At 39.7% G+C, this 19,014-nt stretch overlaps 1 long non-coding RNA gene across 2 annotated transcripts in view; it reads left to right on the top strand.

The window, feature by feature from the left end:
• LOC123280528 (uncharacterized) overlaps positions 1-9,975 on the top strand; it is a 66,954-nt gene extending 56,979 nt beyond the window's left edge. Inside the window, exons 6-8 of one of the 2 annotated variants that reach the window (XR_011498100.1) lie at positions 4,611-4,709; positions 5,209-5,379; positions 7,285-9,975. This is a non-coding gene — a long non-coding RNA (uncharacterized lncRNA). The remainder of the gene's footprint in view (positions 1-4,610; positions 4,710-5,208; positions 5,380-7,284) is intronic. The other variant, XR_006519466.2, reaches the window with a different exon arrangement.
• The last annotated feature ends 9,039 nt before the right edge of the window (positions 9,976-19,014 follow it).

Genomic DNA, 19,014 nt, shown 5'->3' with positions numbered 1-19,014 from the left:
GTCTCCCCTTGATATCTTTCCTTTCCCTCTCTCCTTAAAGGTTATTGTTCTGAAGATGATGCATGCATCGCTTACCTATTGCTGTGAAAAAATCACCCCAAAGACTTAGTGACTTAAAACAACAACCATTTGTTATTGCTCATGAGTCTACAGGTCAGCTGGGTGTTCCTACTGATACGAAGCAGGCTGGGCCGATCTTAGCTGGGATTGCTCACGTGTTCTATGTCAACTGGCAGGTCACCTGGGAGCTGGCTCGTTTTAGTACAGGCTTAATTGTGTATCTAGTGGTTAACTGATTGTAGGCTGGGGTGATAGGGTTGTCTGGGCCATGGGTTACTCATCACTCTGCAGGCTAGCCCAGGCTTATTCACAAGGTAGCAGCAAGATTCTAAGAAGGACATAGAATGGAGTGTGAAGGACCTGTGGCAAAGCATTGCTTCCACTACATACTATTGGTGAAAATGAGTGTCACAAAGACATCAGATTCAAAGGATGGGAAAATAGACTTCATTTCTTAGCAGAAGGAGTGGTAAAGTCATGTTGTGAGGGGGAGTGGATTTCTAGGAGGGGAGGTATATTGTGGCCATTTCTGTGATCTACTGCAAAACATATGTACTTTTCCATGTATGTGTCTTTCATTTTTAGCAGATGTGTTCATATTTACAAATCATATTTTGTATTATAAAAATTAGCATAATTAATATCCTATTCAATATATGCTTTGCATATTGTTTTTTAAAAAATCACAACTATGTTTTTGGAATATACTGTTATGCTGAATTTAATGCATATAATATCACAACTTATGTATACTTTCTCTTGTCAATGGATATTTAAATTATTTCCCATTATTTTTCTCAATTATAAGCAAAACTGAAATGAACATGGTTGTACACAATTTTGTGTGCATACATCTGAGTTTCTCTAGGTACGTTTCTAAAAACGAACCTGTTAGATTCTATGATATGCGCATTTTCAACTTTACTGGCTCTTACCAAATTGTTCTCCCCAGTAGTTAGATTAGTTTACATACCCCGTCAGGGTGTATAACAGCTTTATTTCCCATACATCCTTATGAATTGCACTTTTTATTATCAAAGTTATTTTTATTTTTGTAGAGCCAATTGGAGAGTATCATCATTTTAATTGCATATTCATTCAGTAAGGTTGAACATATTTCTACGTATGTTAGCCAGATAAAGTTCCTCTTCTGTGAATTAGTTGCCTAGTCACATATTTCAACACTTAAATTTTATTTTAAACATTAAAAGTGTTTCCATTGAATTATTTGTCTTTTTTAAATCAGTGGCAGTTAAAAAATATGTAAATACTGGAAACCAGTCCTTTTTCAGTTATATGTATCATCTTTTAGATTGTGGCATCTCTTTGAACTTGGTTTATTGTGTCTTCTGTTATACAGATCCTTTTTAATATTAATATAGCCAAATATTTCAGTATTTTCTTTTATGGTTGGGCAGTTTTTATCTTGTTTGTGAAAATTTTTCCTACCAGGATGTCACAAACATATTTTCCTCTAAGATTTTGAAAGCTTTTCTTTTTACATTTAGTTCCTTTATCCTTCTGGAATCTACTCTGTGTATGATGTAAAATAGGGATCTAAGTTTATTTTTTTCCAAATAGAAAGCCAATTGTCCTGGCACAAGTTATTAAATAATCTTTTCTTTCTCGATGATTTATAATGCTAACATGTCATATCCCAAGTTCCTATGTAGACATGGATTTATTTCTGGGCCCTTTATTCTATTTGCTGGTCCCGTTTTTCCATCTCTGCGCCATTGCCATACTCTTTTAATGACTACAGCTTTACAGTGAGTTTCCTATCCAGTAGAGGGAATAGCCGTCCTTGTTCTCCTTAAAAATTGTCTCGCTCTTCTTGGCCCTTTGCTTGTTCTTCTTAAATTTAGGAGCAGTTTGCCAAGTAAAAGTGTGGAAATTCTCATGCAACAAGAAAAAGTAGAACCAGGTAAGGGGGATTGAGAGTGCAGGGGGAAATTTATTGTATTAAATAGGGTGATGAAGATAGGCCTCACTGAGAAGGAAGATTTGAGGAAAGATTTATGGGAGATACAGAAATTGTCCGCATTATCCAGTTTTCTGAGGAACAGTCTTGTGAGCAGAAGGAAGAAGGTGCTTCTGGCTCTGAACTAGATGTGTTCGAGGAAGAGCAAGGAGGCCAGTGAGAGTGGAGCAGAGTGAACGAGGGGAAGAGCACCCGGAGCTGAGTGCCTATGGGAACCAGTGAGCCACCGTAAGGATATTGACTTTTTTTCTGGGTGAGATGGGAAGTCCTTGCAGAGTTTTGAGTAGAGCTGTAACATAGCCTGACTTAAATTTTAAAACAATCACTCTGGCTCTTGTGTTGAGAATAGAATGTTAAGAGGTAAGTGCAGGAGCAGGAGACCAGTAATGGGGCTATTACTATAACCCAGGTGAGAGATGTGGTGGCTTGGACCCAGGTAGAAGCAGTGTAGGTATGAGAAGTAGCTGGATTCTGGATATATTTTTATGGGTAGAGTCAGTAGGATTTCTTCATAGATTGGGTGTTGGGTGTGAAGAAAGAGAAGAGACAAGGATGACTCCAAGGCTTTTGGCATGAGCAACTGGAATAAAGAATTGTTATTAACTGGTTAAGGAAGACCATGGGAGGAGCAGTTTTAGGGGAAGATCAAAACTTGGCTTTGGGCATGCTAAGTTTGAGATGCCTATTAGACATTTAAGAGGAGACGAGTCTGGAATTCAGGGAAGAGGTTCAGGGTGGGGATACAGATTTGGGAGTCCTCAGTATATACCTGGTATTTAAAATGTGGAGACATTTAAAATGTGTAGATGAGATCATCTACAAAGTGATGATCCAAAGACTAAGCTCCTTGCTAAGAAGTCAAAGAAACACACATGAGGGACCTTTTTGGGGTGAAGGAAATGTTCTAAAATTGGATTCCAGCGTGGTTGTACAACTCTGTACATTTACTAAAAATTGCTGAATTGTATGCTTAAAACGTGAAATTTATGGTTTATAAATTATGCCTCAATTTAACAGCCTTAGCTGTTAAAAAAGTACGTTGAAAAAAGGGAGTCCAAGAGATGAGGAAGCACTAGTAAAGGATATTTGAGGAGTGGCCAATGGTAGGTGGAAAAAACAAGAAATCATGGGGTTCTGGCAAACAACTCAGTAGGATTTTCATTCTTTTTGTTTGTTCTTTCTTGCATCATTCCTCTACTGTAGTTCTCATAGCTAAAAGTTGGATTGAAGAAATTAAAAATTGTTGCTTGCATTTACTTGAATATGCTCTTAATCCGGGTTGACATCCTTATTCTGTCAGCTCTTTCTGGAGCAAGCAAATAACTTTGAAGTTTTACTGGATGGAATTCTCTCAGACTAAAAAAACTGATTAATATTGGAGAGAAGGAGTAATAAGAAGGGGAACAGTTGACTTCACACAGAGAATCTTTGTTGAGATGAGCTCTGCAGGTGCAGAAAGAACCATAGAGGAGGACGTCATCTGGATCTGCTCTGAGTCCTAGAGCTCTGGGCATGCTCCATCGTGGTGGTGGACGTCTTTGTAAGCAGAGAAGCAAAGTCTACGACAGTTTAAAATGACATTAAACAAATGCAGAAAATCCCGTGGCAATGGCTTTTCCTGCCTAAGACACGTGGGTCATGCTCTGTGACTTCAGGGACTGATAGAGTAAGAGGCACTGGCAGATGTCTATCTTCTAATATGTGAGCTCTGGAAGCATTATGCAAAGCAGCGTAGGGTTTCAGTCACTGGCGCACAGAAGCCTCCATTTGAAAGGGTGTGGTGTGTTGCAAGACGCATGAAGTCACTTCTTAGAGGTGGATTTAATAAGGGAGGATTAAAGAGAAGCAAACACAATTCTCCAGATCAGAAGAATAACTTGCATGCAAGCACCTATTTTAATTATTCTTCTTTTCTCCGTCCTGAGAAATTATGCAAAAATCTGAGGCTCAAATAGTGAAACTCAAAAAATGGACTCAATATACTGAAAGAGAAAATTTAACAAGTGAGAAAAGCACCATATCATAGTGGCAAAGTAAGTCAGAACAAATTCATGCCAACCTTCCATATCTTCTACTAGATGACGTGAATTGATATGTTTCTTGAGGATCTAGAGCAGGATTGGGATAAAATGTCTTTATTTTGATAGATAGGAGTTGGCAGCATTTTACTTTCACTGCTGTGTTGTCATGAAAGACACTCTTTGTTTTAGCACATCTCATCCAAGAAGCTGAAAACTAATATATGTGGCTTATTTTGGTTAGAAAAAAAATTTGTTGTTTTTCTAATAAATAAGAGTTTCAGTAGAGGTGGCTAATCTACAAATCACAGCAAGCTTCTAAAGTTAACTTGAACATATTGCCATTTCATTTTATGCCATGGAGAGTTGCTGCCATCAGGGAGGCGTAGGGGAGCACGTCGATGGGCCGCGGGCAGGCTCTGTCTGGGTTGAGGGTGGGCAGGAAGCAGTTGAAAGGTTTAAAATGTTTGAGGGTATTTCTGATAGAATGGTGGTAGTTGAAGGGAGCATGTTCTTTTTGAAGCATGGTGATTTTGTTCCTGTTCCTGCAGCCGTTGGAGGGACAGTGGCAGAGTGGCAGCCAAGGGACCGGCCCTGAGACGTGGCTGCTTTGTTTCCTGGCGAAGAGGTGTTCTAGTGGCTCTTGGCTTGTAAGTGAATTTCGCCTCTACTGTAAGCAATAGGGACAATAAGTAAACCGTCCTGTTGTGCAGGTTGCCCAAGACAGTCAGTAGGGTCAAGCAGCAGGGAGGGGCCTGGTGGATGGAGGTAGCCATTTGCTTATCCATCCATTTAAAGCATGTAATTGAGTGTCATCTCTGTGCCAAGAATAGTCTTAGGAACTAAAATACAGTAAGAAACCAAGTAGACATGGATCCTGCCAGGAATAGTATTAAGAGCTAAAATACAATAATGAAGCAAGTGGACATGGATCCTGCCTCCATTCATTTAGTAAACTAATACCTAATTAGAACTTGTGCTAAATACCATAAAGGAGAGGCGCAAGAGTCTGTGATAGAGCATAACTGGGTGGGGTGGGGCAGGGCAGGAGCCTAGGGAACAGGGTGGTCGGGGATAAAAGGGAGAGAAAGGGAGCAGTGAAGTGGCCTTGTGGCCTGGCGGTTACAGTGGCATTGCCCAATTTTCCAGGAGATGTGAGGCCTGCGCTGAAGGAGCAGGAGTCCACCAGGAAGGGCCACTTTGAGAGTGAAGCTCACCTAGGTCAGCAGCAGAAGGAGCACGGGCCACAACCAAGGTCTGCATAACGCAACGATGCATCAAATCACGAGGAGGACGGAGTGCTGCCATCCGTGCCACCTGGTGAGTGTTCTCCCCACACCCCATCCCCGAGGATGGAGAGCTAATTTTTAAAAAATCGAAAATATCGTTACATGCTTATTTGAAAAAACAAACAGAAACCTTTGAAACAATACATAAACATACATAAAGCAAGAAATAGTTAAGATTTTTGAGCACTCACTGTTTCAAGGATTAATAGGTGTTAACTCATGTAATTCTCATGACAATGCCACGAGTACCACTTCTCCTCCCCTCCAAATTGGGCATAGCAGGCAGCGAGAGAGAAAGTAACTTTTCCAAGCATACTCATAGAGTGAAAGTGTGAGTTGATATTTGAACTCAGGCACTTTGTACTGGAGACAAAGACACCAAATCGCCTGTCTTGTCCATTCTTGTACTCGCAATAGGAAATATGTTAAAAATACAGACTCCTGAGCCTCACTCCAAAGCTACTGAATCGGAATCTTTGGAGGTGGGTCCCAGGAATCTGTATTTTTAACTTGTTTCCTAGTAGTTTTTGCAAAGTCTTCTACAGACCGGCATTGGGAAGGAGAGGGTAATGGAAACAACTAAAAAAAAGCTTTTCCAGGTAGGGTAGTAAAGCCTTATAATTTAATGACGGGCTATTCAGTAAATTCAGAGGTCATCTGGAAGATGTCTGTGGATGGACATATGTGGGGTGTGTGCTGTATGTCACTATACACATATATGTGAGTATACATGTATGTGTGAAAAGTGCCCAGAATCAGACAACTGATAAAGACATAAAGACTCTGAAGATAGATTAGATCTGAGATGCTGACGAAGCTACCTGTGGCCAATCTAGTTCTGTTGGTGGTCAGAACTAAAATGACACTGCTAGGACATATCAGTAATTAGTTGAGATATTTATGGTTAACTGTGTAATAAATTTGGTTTATTAGTTTACCCAGGGGGTGATTTAAAAAAAATATTATTGATTTGTTTCTCCTAAAGTCACAAATGAAGAATACCACTCAGGAATAGAAGAAATTCCTAATCCATCCGGGATCTGTAATAAGAAACCCGTTTGAGATCTGGCGAGGCATGGCTGTGCCATGACCCCCGGTAGGCACAGCTATACAACTGCATAGGGACAGTTACAGAATGGCATCGAGAGATGCGAAGGTTACTTCATTTTTGTTGCACAGTGGGTCTAGGATTTTGTACTCAATTTGACACCTCAAAAACAATCCATTTCATTGATTCACTCTAAGGTGAACCTCTTGGCGATGACCTTAAAGTCCAGATAGAAATGAGTCCCACTGTCTCTCTCCCTGGACAGTACTGGGTAAACACAGGTCTTATTCTTGGGCTATCATTTCCTTTGACTCCTCACGAACCACTACCCTTCAGTTAGTTAGTCCGGTTACATTTGCCATTAAAACAACCAAATACTGGCCTCATGGCTCTGTAAGGCAGTGTTTAAGTCAGAAGATGTGAGGAGTCACTTGAAATCATTTATTTAAGAAAAAGAGATTAAAAGTTAATGAACAAGAAAGACCCCGAAAGGACACCCTTCATGTTCATGACTGTTTTCCTTTTGTTCCTTCTTTAATTCTGCATATTTCTATTTTGAAATAAACTTCTAAGATTTTCTTAACATCGTCTTTTTTATTTTAACCCTTCTTCCCCCCTTTTTAACCTTTCTTCCCAATTTTAATCGACTGTTACTTTTATTTATGCCTTTCGATTGCAAAACTGAATTGGAATGTTTTCTTCTTTATTATTTGAATATTGCACTGTGCTTCCGTCTGTGTCTTATATTCTCCCTCTTATTTTTTATTATTTGTCTCAAATTCCTTTGATGCTTCAGGCCATTCAGTACTCTCACCCACCGTCCTTTCTTTTTGCTTTTTGAATTACCGCATGAGCCCTCACCACCCAGTCTTTCTCCCTCCTCCATAGGCAGTTGTGTCAGCAGAGTGGAGTTTTTCATTACGGATTCAGCAGAATTCATAGGTGCTTGAGTGACAGCCTTCCTGCTGGGAGTCGGCCATCTTGTCCAGTTCTCGTACTCCTAAGATGCAGGGTGAGGCCGTAATCTTTCTCATATTTTATTGTTGGATACATTGAAGTGATAGAGATTAAACAACTTTCCCAGGAACAAACAATGAGTCAATGATACATGTTTTGCTGATTATCTATCCATGAGAAGTAGACCCATTGGCAACATTCTTCATCTATAAGAAACCTCAAACAAACATAACAAATACTCTTCTAAACACAAATGACAACTTTGTGAAGATCCCAATGCGGGCTCTTGGGAGGGTCCTCTGTTTCTTTGCCCTCTAGTTCCCTGAAGCATTCTCTCTTTATCAATAGGCTCAGATGCTCAGCACAACGGCTCTCCATTTCATTCTCCCTTCTAAGCCGAGATCCTATGACCTACTTTCTCCTCCCCTTTCAAAAAGCAGATATTGGACATTAGAATTTCCCAAAGATTACTGAGCACTTAATTTGTTTCTACACACTTTGCTGAAGGTCTCTGTTATTATCTCTAGTTCACACATATTTAATAGCAGTGTAAGGCCAGTCTCAAGTGATATAACTATATCTCTTGGTTCTCCCTGTTCAACCTTTTAGAATCCATAGACTATGCCTTCCAGTCGATATGTTCCCAGTTTAGATGTCTTGACTTTCTGATGGTGAAATCAGTGTGGTTCTATCCGGACCCTGGTTATTTATGTGTGACAAGATGGGAGTGTTGTCCGAGGATTGGACAAGGCCTTCTCTCTTACCATCTCCGGATGGTTCATTGCAGGAAATTTTCTGTCCTTTAACCCCAGGAAGTGTCACAGACATTTCCCTTCTCTGTTCACAATGCTGGATCTATTTTTGCCCACATGGCAATGAAGTTGTTTTATAAGCTTAAAAATAGCCTCCTCCTTTTATTCCTATTCTTCTACTACTCCAGCCCTCTGCTTTTCTTAGTCTTTTAGCAAATTATTGTATTCATTGAAGGATATAGAAGTCCCACCATAGGGGGTGAGGAGGTAGGACTGCAAATTGGAAGCCCAGCTGCAAAATGGAGGGGATTGAGGATAATGCTTTACTCTAATTAAAAAAACACAATTTTTCAAGTTTTCGAAAGTAGTTGGATGGCCACGCTTATTAATCATCATCATGTTACAAATAATAGTTAACAAAGTGCCCTGTGCTTTACATGTACTAAATCCTATAAGATATATTTAAGACGTCCTTGCATTTTTTTGCTACATTTCATAGGTGAGAAAACAGGTCAGAGAGTTTATACAGCTTGCCCAAGGCCACACAGCCAAAAAATGGTGCAGCAGTTTTCAAACCCAGGTCAGGATGAGACCCACGCTGGTGCTGAGCTGTTTCTCCACTGGAGTAACTCGGATGTGGTCTGAGATGTCCAGTGGGAAGAACTCGTTGCTATAAAATAAAACCATGTATAATAGGTACACAAAATCTGTGCAGTCTGATATCGTGTTGCACAATAAATGTAACTGGAAGCACACCAACAATGCTTGTTAGTATCACTTTTATGCAGTCAAATCAATATTGTTTTTAAAGATTTTACTTTTCCTTTTTCCCCACAAAGGTCCCCGGTACATAGTGGTGTATTTTTAGTTGTGGGTCCTTCTAGTTGTGGCATGTGGGATGCCACCTCAGCATGGCCTGATGAGCGGTGCCATCTGCGCCCAGGATTCGAACTGATGAAACCCTGGGCTGCCGAAGCAGAGTGTGCCAACCCAACCACTTGGCCATGGGGCCATCCCATCAAATCAATTTTTTACTGTTTCTTTCCTCATTTTGTTAGTTTTCAAATATCTCCAGTCACTGTTAGAGTGAACACTTTCTCTGGATGCCTAGAAGGCCATTTCTTGTCTCTCACACAATATGTGAGACAAAGTCAAAGGCTCTATGTTCGGGAGGTCCTGGCTGTTGCTAGCCAGTTCCTAGTTCATCCTTTCTAAGACCAAACTGTAAACAATCATCATCCCAATCCAAATATATTAAGTTTTTCATGCTACCAGATTTCCTGGCATTCCCTCTCTGGCATTTTCTAGTTCTGTGACCTTGGCTATATGCTTTCTAAACTTCAGTTTTCCCATCTATAAAATGGGTATAACAATAGCACTTAGTATGGTGATTAGGATTAAATGAGCTAAAGCTGAATATCCTTGATAAATTAAGTGCTCAGTAAATGTTAGCTGTTACTGTTAAGAATAGGATGCGAATCTCATATTCTTCTCTATTATACAGTGAAAGAATGCAAGAAATGACAATGAATTCTCTGAATTATGTAATATTAATTTAGATATTTTTCAGGGACAACATTTTTTCTATAAATCTTAATATAATAGAAAGTATCTATTCTGAATGGATCCTTCTGAATTAGGAGACTGAAAATATCAGCAAATGGCTTTCAGATAGATTCAATTCATTTTTTTCCCTTATTTTATTTTATTTTTATTTTTTCCCAGTTTTATTGATGTACAATTGACAAATAAAATAGTATATATTTAAAGTATACAATATGATGATTTTTTATCTGTATATTCACTTTATTGTGTTTTTTACAGCTTTATTGAGGTATAATTGACAAATAAAATTGTAAGATATTTAAAGTATACATGGCGATGATTTGATATACATATACATTGTGAAATGATTACCACAATCAGGTTAGTTAACGTACCGTCACCTTACATAGTTACTATTTTTTTGTGTGTGGTAAGAACATTTAAGAGTTACTCTCTCAGTAAATTTCATGTGTACATACAGTATAGTTAACTGTAGTCACCATGATGTCCATTAGATCCCCAGAATTCATTGATGTTGTAAGTGAAGGCTTATACCCTTTCATCAGCATCTCCCCATTTCCTCCACCTCCCTGGGAACTAGCATTATACTCTCTGTTTCTATGAGTTCAACTTTTTAATTTTTTTAGATTTCACATATAAGTGAGATCACACAGTATTTGTCTTTCTCTGTCTGGCTTATTTCATTTAGCATAATGTCCTCTAGGTTCATCCATGTTGTCACAAATGGCAGGATTTCCTACCTTCTAATGGCTAAATAATATTGCATTGATAAATATGTACATGTATATCACATTTTCTTTAGCCATTCATCTGTTAATGAACCCTTAGGTTATTTCCATATGTTGGCTGTTGTGAATGATGTTGCAATGAATATGAGAGTGCAGCTATCTTTTTGAGATCCTGATATCATTCCTTTGGATGTACACCCAGAAGTGGGGTTGCTGGGTCATACGATAGTTCTATTTCAAATTTTTTGAGGAACCTCCATACTGTTTTCCACAATAGCTGTACCAATTTACATTCCCACCAAGAGTGTATCATTTGTGTGTGCACTAAGTATTTTCGTGTAGATATAAGCGTATTTCAAACTCAATTTTTAAATCTGGTTAAGCACTGCTCTTTCTTCCCAGAGTTTAGGGTTAACATGAGGAGAAACCGTATTCTCTATTCTGGATAGTTTCTTTGGAAGTGTTTCCATGACCTGTTTTTGTGTCTCAGAAGCAGCCACGAAAGTTGTTGTCTACCCTCACAAACCAGCAGACGTCATCTCTCAGACTGTCTGTAAACAGGGACCTGGCGGACAATCTTGATGAACAGCTCAGCTCAAGTTATTTATGAGAAACATACAGGATGCTGTAGGAGGAACTTAAAACACAAGCCTTGGATGTCTAATGCAATCAGAAGGCTGTGTCATAAGCGGAAAGGGGAAATCTCTCTTCTAAACGGCACCAATTGTTTTAGTGTTCTTTTAATTTTACCATCTCAGAGACATCAAATCTATAAGTTCCACCAGTCTGATACCTGAAAACAGTTGCTATAGGGATATTTGTGTCTGGTTAAAAGAAAAGAGTCCTTGAGATTAATCGGCAAGAGGACATAATTTATGATAAATTGTTGTTGAGATGTTTACTCAGAGTTGAATTGATTATCTAAAAGTTGTTTTTTTAAGAGAATATGGACAAAAGTATTCCATAAACTGTTTATTGTGCTTTCACAATAAACATATGAGGGACTTAGCCTTAAAGAAACAATTAAACTTATTCTGAATGGTCTTAAGGAGAGTGTGTAAGACTAACGGGAGAACAAAGCTAGCAGGGCAGAGGAAGGAACTGTCTAGTCATCAGAGATGTTTTAGGGGAACAGAGGGCTTTCTTGGGAACTAGTCAGTTTCCAGTCACTGGTGACGTTCAAGAGTGACTTGTGTGTCTACTTGTCATAGGAGTCATAGAGAACCTTGATGAGGTTAGTGATTTCTCACTCTTACTTTCTTATAAGTGTGTGGTGGAGTTTTCCAGAAGCTACATGATAAATAATTTCATAAGTGATTAAGTGCAGAAGTAGATATAAGAATCTAGCTATCTTCCATTAAAAAGATTTGTAGAAATGTAGAATGATGCTGTCCTTCTAACTAAATAATTTTTGTTTAGGAAAGTTGTTACTTTTCATAAAAGTTACTTATGTTAACTCATGCTGTATTTGTTAGTGTTATTTTTAGTGAATAATGCATAAATATTTTTATCACTTCCCAGTTTTAATTTCTAATAGGGTAAATATAAACAGTTATAATTCATATAAACACTAACTGAGATCCTCATATTTGTTATCTGTTCCAGAGTAACGAAACATCCCAAAACTTAGTGGCTTAAAAAGAACAAATATCTACTACCTCAGTTTCTGTTAGTCTGGAGTTCAGGAGCAGCTAAACTGGGGGATTCTAGGTCTCGTGAGGTTGCAGTCAAGGTCTTGACCACAGGTGCCATTACCTAAAGGCTTGACTGGGACTACAGAATCTGCTTCCAAGAGGGCTCACTCACTGGTTATGAGCAAGAAGCCTCCTCGTGTCCTTACAACATGACAGCTGGCTTCCTCCAGAATGAGTGACCCGAGAGAGAGAATAAAATGGAAGCCACAATGTCTTTTATGACCTCTCCTCAAAAGTCGCATTCTATCATTTTGCCACATTCTGTTCATTTCAAGTAATGTGAGTCGCTAAGTACAGCCCACCCTCAAGGGCAGGGGCATCAGGCGCCACCAAAAGGGTGGGAATACAAGAATTTGTGGGCATATTTTAAAAGCACAACAGTCCTCTTTAAGAACCATGAGACTGGATGATCTTAAAGGGTATTTTTACCCCCAAGTTTCCATGAAGAAGGGAAATGAGGTCAATGTTTGTGTCAGAAAAATATCCAAGGGACCCTCTTGAAAGGATTTCCCTCATTACCTACCTGGCAAATTTCCACCAATTCTTTAAAACTAAGTCCAGAAATCACTTCCTTTAGAAAATATCTAGGCCTCTTCCTCTGTACTACCTCTGTACCTGTGTATTCATCTTTTATGATGCTTTTCACACTGTATTGCAATTATTGTGTTTCTTATCCTCTCATCTTATTAGATGATGAGCTTTGGGTGTCAGGGATGTTATCTTCTTTCTCTGTTTCTCCAGTACCTAGCACTGTGTCATATGTACTCACCTTCAGGATCACATTTACTGCATCCATTTATTCTTTCACATTGTTCCGCCGTTAGTGTCATATACTGTGTTAAGCACTGGGACAAGATTCTTGCTCTCACGGTATATTGTAGTAGAAAGACAGACAATAAATAAGCAAACAACCAAGATCATTTCAGAAAGGGATCCATGCTATGGAGGAAATAAACGCAAACTGAATGATCTGGGTCGTACTGTGGAGTGGTAGCTGCTGTAGCTGGGTGGTCAAGGAACGCTCCTCTGAGGAGGTGACAATTGACTTAAGACTTGATTGTTTTCAGGGACCTTTACTAAGCACTGTAAGTCTACCTGTCTAGCCCTCGCTGGCCCAGCCTGGTGTCTGGAAACTGAGACTGCACCTCCCCCCAATCCACCAGCACGGGACAGAAGTAACAGAATTCTGGGTATAAAATCCAAGGTGCCATGTAAAAGCAAGAATCGGATCTGAGGTGAAGAATCTGTAGGGTCAGTGTGGCCAGAAGGAGCTCATCTGTCGCTTGCCTGTGGCCATGTCAACAGACAGAGAGTGAGACAGTAAGGTTACTTGGGAAGAAACGTGAGCACAATTGAGGCTGGGAATTACCCAGTGTCACCTAGAGCCCACAGGAAGTAGTGGAGTTGGGCCTCCAACCCAGGCCGTGGGTTCAATACAATTACGTTATTGCTCCTCCACTAAACTCCAGGAACTTATTGGAGGGAGATGAAACATGCCTATTTTAAAGAATCAGAGAGCACAGGCAATGGGTGTCACTGCCGTGCATGTGGGACAAGGAAATGCAAAGCAAGGTGCCGATGAGTGTGGGAGTGGCAGAGCTCGTTTGGGCCTTTCATGCTTGCACTTGTCCTGGCTTCTTTCTCATCCCATCCCTTCAGGCCCAGTGTCCTTGTGCTCTTTTTTCCCTATCCAAACATGTTCTCAGGGAAAATCCCCCAATCCAGGAAACCTTCAGTTGGTGCATAACAAAGGCGTGGTCCAGCTGTCTCTTAACAGCCGAGGTACTCTGTTCAGGAATCTAGTTGGGGAAAGATTCTGGAAGATTTTTCCTGACTTTGAAAATATTTTCACAATTGAATCTTAATACCCTAAAAACAAGCAATTACCAAACAAAAAAAAGCTCCCAAATCCTCAAATGTCGACTCCCCCGTGAAACCTTCTCTCCCTTTTGTTGCCTTAGAAATTTTGTATATACCTTCATGCAAGCCCTTATATTTTATGCAATTAATTGTTTATAGGTCTCTCTCTTTGGAGGACAGGGACTGCCCTTTATTCACTTTCGGTATATTTTACTTGGTTAGATGCTCAACAAAAGAAAAAGGAAAAAAGGAATCTAAAATGATGCACACTGAGATGCAAGGAGCGGGTGTCTCTTTGAGATATTGCCCCTTCCCCAGACAATATCAATGTACAAGAATAGGAGAGTGGTTAGGTGAACGATGGCATGGTGTATCTTTCTTACAAAGAATTTCTAATAAGGGAAATGCTGATGTTACAATATTAAGTAATAATATAACTGATTGAATTTAATGCAATATAGAATAATGCATAGGAGAAAGGTCTGGAAGGAAATGAACCAAAATGTTGAAATCATAATCTTTAATTGGTAGCATTATTGATGATTTTTATTTTCACCTCTCTAGTTTTCTGTATTGTCTGGAGTTTCTAGAATAAGCACGTATTAATATATTTCGGAGAAGTAAATTTGGTTTTCCCCAAAACATATCTCTCAGAAAAGAGGAAGTTGCCTTTCATTCTAGTCCTTCCAGAGTCCTTTGCATTATGGGATGCTCTCTCTGACTTTTTTTTTTTAAGATTTAATTTTTCCTTTTTCTCCCCAAAGCCCCCCAGTACACAGTTGTGTATTTTTAGTTGTGGGTCCTTCTAGTTGTGGCACGTGGGATGCCGCCTCAGCGTGGCCTGATGAGTGGTGCCATGTCTGTGCCCAGGGTCTGAACTGGTGAAACCCTGGGCTGCTGAAGTGGAGTGCACGAACTCAACCACTCCGCCACGGGGCTGGCCCCTCTCTGACTATTTTTTGAACCACAAAGTACTATTTGGGAAGACACATTAGCTTGAAATGACCTCAAGAAATAATAAACTTTTAGGTGATTATGGAACTCTTCTAATTAAAAAAAAAAAGAGCAAAGAAATTTAACACAAATTTAAAGAATTCTTTCCTTTGGATAAGATCCCCAAATTGTAGGCCTTAGATGTAACTGTAAGCCAGCTTTCTGAAGGCCCCTTTACAAAGCAATACTGTAAGCGGTTACACTGTGAAGGTTATGAATATGTACTTATAGGATGAATGAAACAAGCAGTTGTCTTAGTGTTTTCTGAATTGGTACTCGTGACTTGGGATAAAAGTTCGAATAGCAGCATCATAGTCAAAACAACAACAACAACAAGTCAGATGGAAGAGAAGATGATGTCTGGAAAACAGTCAGATGACTCAAAAGTGCCTCTAGTGACATGGAGGACATGCCACCAAAGACATACGGCAACTTTGAATCAAATACCTTCATGGATTGAAGAGTGGGAGAAATAAATATTTCTAAATTGAATGCTATTTTATATAATGTGATTTTAAATATATATGCTTAAATTAATAAATTAAACATTGAAATTAGATACATAGCTATTTCATCTATATCCCTGAAGGCTTATATTCAAGTTGTTCGAAATCATTAAAATAAATTTTTTTTTCTCTTTGGGAACGTGACCTTATGTTAGGGTCACTTTCTATTCCTGAATACGTCTATAATAAGAGCAAAATCAAAATCACAAACTTCTTGTCCCTTCCAGGGATTCTTAAAATTTAATAGGCATTTAAGCTTTTAAGTGAGTAATTAAACTTTAATGGTGAGATCCCAGGCATCAGCTAGTGGATGGGGAAGGTATTCAGGGAGGCAGCTGGGTCTCTGTGCCCTTAGAACCACACTGGGCAGGGCATCAACTTAGATCTGAGTGAGGCTGGCTTTGCAGGGGAGGTTTCCATCGGGGAAAATTTGGAGGCATGACTTTGGAGCTTAACATGGTGGACAGGTTAAGAAGAAGAGAATAAAAAGGTATGTGTTCACTATCTCCTGCTGCATTACAAAGCCCCCAAAACTGAAGGGCTTAAAACACCATCCATTTATTTGTTACTAGTCTTTGCCTTGGCAGTCGGGGCAGAGCTCAGCTAGGACAGCTAATCTCAACTCTGCATTTGTTTGCAGTTGCTGGTGGGCCCGCTGGTCATGGACGGCCTCGCTCACAGCTCACAGTTGGGGGCCTTGGTGAAGGATCCTGTGATGACTGGACTGCTGGGGCTCTTTCTCCACGTGGTCTCTCTCACCCTCACAGATGGGCTTGTTCACACGGCAGCAGTGTTCAAGAGGGTGACAGTGGAAGCTTCAGGGCTTCTGGAAGCCAAGGCTTGGAAGGCATAGGATGTCACTCCTGCCACATCTTATTGGTCAAAGCATGTCACAAAATCAGCCCATATTCAAGGCAGTGGGGAAATAGATTCCACTTTTTGATGGGAGTTGCGGTAAAGAATTTGTGGCCGTATTTAACTTGTCGTAGGGCGCTTCAAATGGGGAGAACAGGTTCTGGAAGGGAATAGAGAGAAGAAAATGTAAACTGTGCAGCAGGAATTTTGAGTTCAGCCTGATCACAATAGAGGAGGCCTGTTGGTGAGCAGCTCGAAATGACACAAGGCAGGCAGCGTGAGAGGCCCAAAGGCTGTAAGCTTAGGACCAGGACTTTAATGTGAGGGTTGGCAAAGCTGAGTGCACGTGCCCCATCCACTGCCTCAAACGATTCCTTTTAATTCATCTTCATTATTGTTTTCACTTTTTAAAGAATTTTCACTTTGAGATCTTAGAAGACTGAATTGTTAAAGTGTCATCTCCACAGATGGACTTTACCAAAGCCTTATGGACTTTCAGAAGACAAGAGAGCACAGAGACCATATAGGACAGTGGCTAAGCATCTAAGCTCCAGAGCTAGACAGACCTTCGTTCAAATCCTGTCTTCGTCACCTGGAAGCCATGTGACATTTGATTAGTCACTTAACCATTTTGAGCCTCAGTTTCCTCCAGTATCATCTGGAGTTAAATGGTACCTTCCTCACAGGATGGCCGTGAGGATTAGACACTGCACTTATGGATTTACCTTAGAGTCTTAAGCATTAAATCTATAAGTGCTCAATTAACGTCAGCTGTAATTATAGCCTTTGGATTTTCATTCTTCATCTGTAAAATGAGGTACTACTGTAGAAATTCTAGGGTCTTATTCTTAAAATAGCTAATAAAATTGGGCATCAAGAAAGTTGCAAATAGAAAGGGCTGTGCCTATTCCCAAGGATACTATTCTTTCTTGTGATCTGCATCCAAAGCCCTGTTTCAAAGCTAATTGCTTCTCTTCCCTGAAAGAAAACAGACCTCATGGCAAGCATATCTTTTTTTTTTAAGATTTTATTTTTTTCCTTTTTCTCCCCAAAGCCCCCTAGTACATAGTTGCATATTCTTAGTTGTGAGTCCTTCCAGTTGTGGCATGTGGGATGCCGCCTCAGTGTGGCCTGATGAGCGGTACCATGTCTGCGCCCAGGATTCCAAATGGTGAAACCCCAGGCCCCGGCAGCAGAGTGCACAAACTTAACCACTCGGCCATGGGGCTGGCCCTGGCAAACGTATGTTACACAGAGGTGATGCTCTGAAGAATAAATGCATTTATTCTTTATTTGAATGTATTATACAAGATGAATCAGACTGCTGGAGCCTGCTCACTTTTAACCACATATCTTTTCCTTGTTTAACAAATGTTTTAAATCTCCTACTGTGTTATAGACCTTACGCTAGATATTGAAGATATAATGACAAGCGAAATCAACATAGTTGCCCTCAGCAACTGCTTTTTATATGCTGCATTAAATAAAGCCTAATTAAAAAGAACATATATATATATATATATATATATATATATATATATGTTTTTTTCCTCCAGGGAATATTGACAAATAGATTGCTTAATTTTTTTGTCCTCAATCCTGGGTGACTATTCAAAATAACGTAGCAAAAGTATTTTAATCTGTTTTGAAAAAACAATTATTTTGATAGAAAACTCTAGAGCCAACCCTAAATCAGATGGTCCATCTGTCTGGCAAGTGGAGTGGAAACCACATTGGCTAATAGTGTAGGGCTTCCCTGAGTCCCTCACCCAGGGCAAGAGAAATTTTCCCAAGACTGGTTGGACCCCTCGTAGTTTTGGTGCCATAACAACATCAGGTAAGAGAGACCTTTAACCACAGGTATAGTCTACAGAGACATTACTCTGTAGTAATCTGAGTAGAATTAATGACTCCCAGACGGTGTTATTTGGAACTGACTTATCCTAGGTTTGTTTTCATGTTTTTCATATCTCTACAAAAGACCCTATTGACTCAATAAATAGAAAGCATCATAGTCACATATAAGGAGACCCAGTTTAGGTTTTAGGGGACTTCAAACTCAAGCCAAGTGTCAATGAAACATAAAACATTTGGTAGATTATGGAACTAGGTTCAGCAGAAAAATATACCATGTTCTGGCTTCAGTTCTGTGCCAGGAAAGTGGGTGATACCTAAATTAGGATGCCTCTTGACCCCAAACTGGAGGTCACAACCAGAGAAAAGTGCTCCACATCTTCCTGATTATTCCATTCAGAGCATCCAGATAAGGCACAAGAATGATCCTGCCCTCCCCGCCGTAGCCCACTATTGCTTAATCTTCTACAGCCCTACTTGGAAGCTTACATTCCCCACTCTTCATCTCTTTCTCTCACTCCCTATTCACCCCTGTAATTCTCCCTTCCACCATTTCGCAGGAGATGGTTGAATCGGTCTTTTTGCTTTATCTCATATGCTTTAATTATAATCCCCAAAGTAGGAAATGGAAAATATTGGCACACAACTCACCATCAGACCAAAAAAGCAGTGTTTCTTCAAATGCAGTGTATAGAGTAGCATGTAATCTATTGTCAATTAACTATGAATGTGCTCGTCCTAGCACTTTTAAAAAAGAATCCCTCAAGAAAACTGAGAAATACATTTTTAATGAAGCCACCTGTGCCTTCAGGCCTTGGGAACTTTACCAAGCATCGGTCCATGAAAATAGTTA

This window comes from Equus asinus, chromosome 25, assembly GCF_041296235.1.
Source record: "Equus asinus isolate D_3611 breed Donkey chromosome 25, EquAss-T2T_v2, whole genome shotgun sequence".
NCBI lineage: Eukaryota > Metazoa > Chordata > Mammalia > Perissodactyla > Equidae > Equus > Equus asinus.
This window is presented reverse-complemented; position numbering and strand designations above follow the sequence as displayed.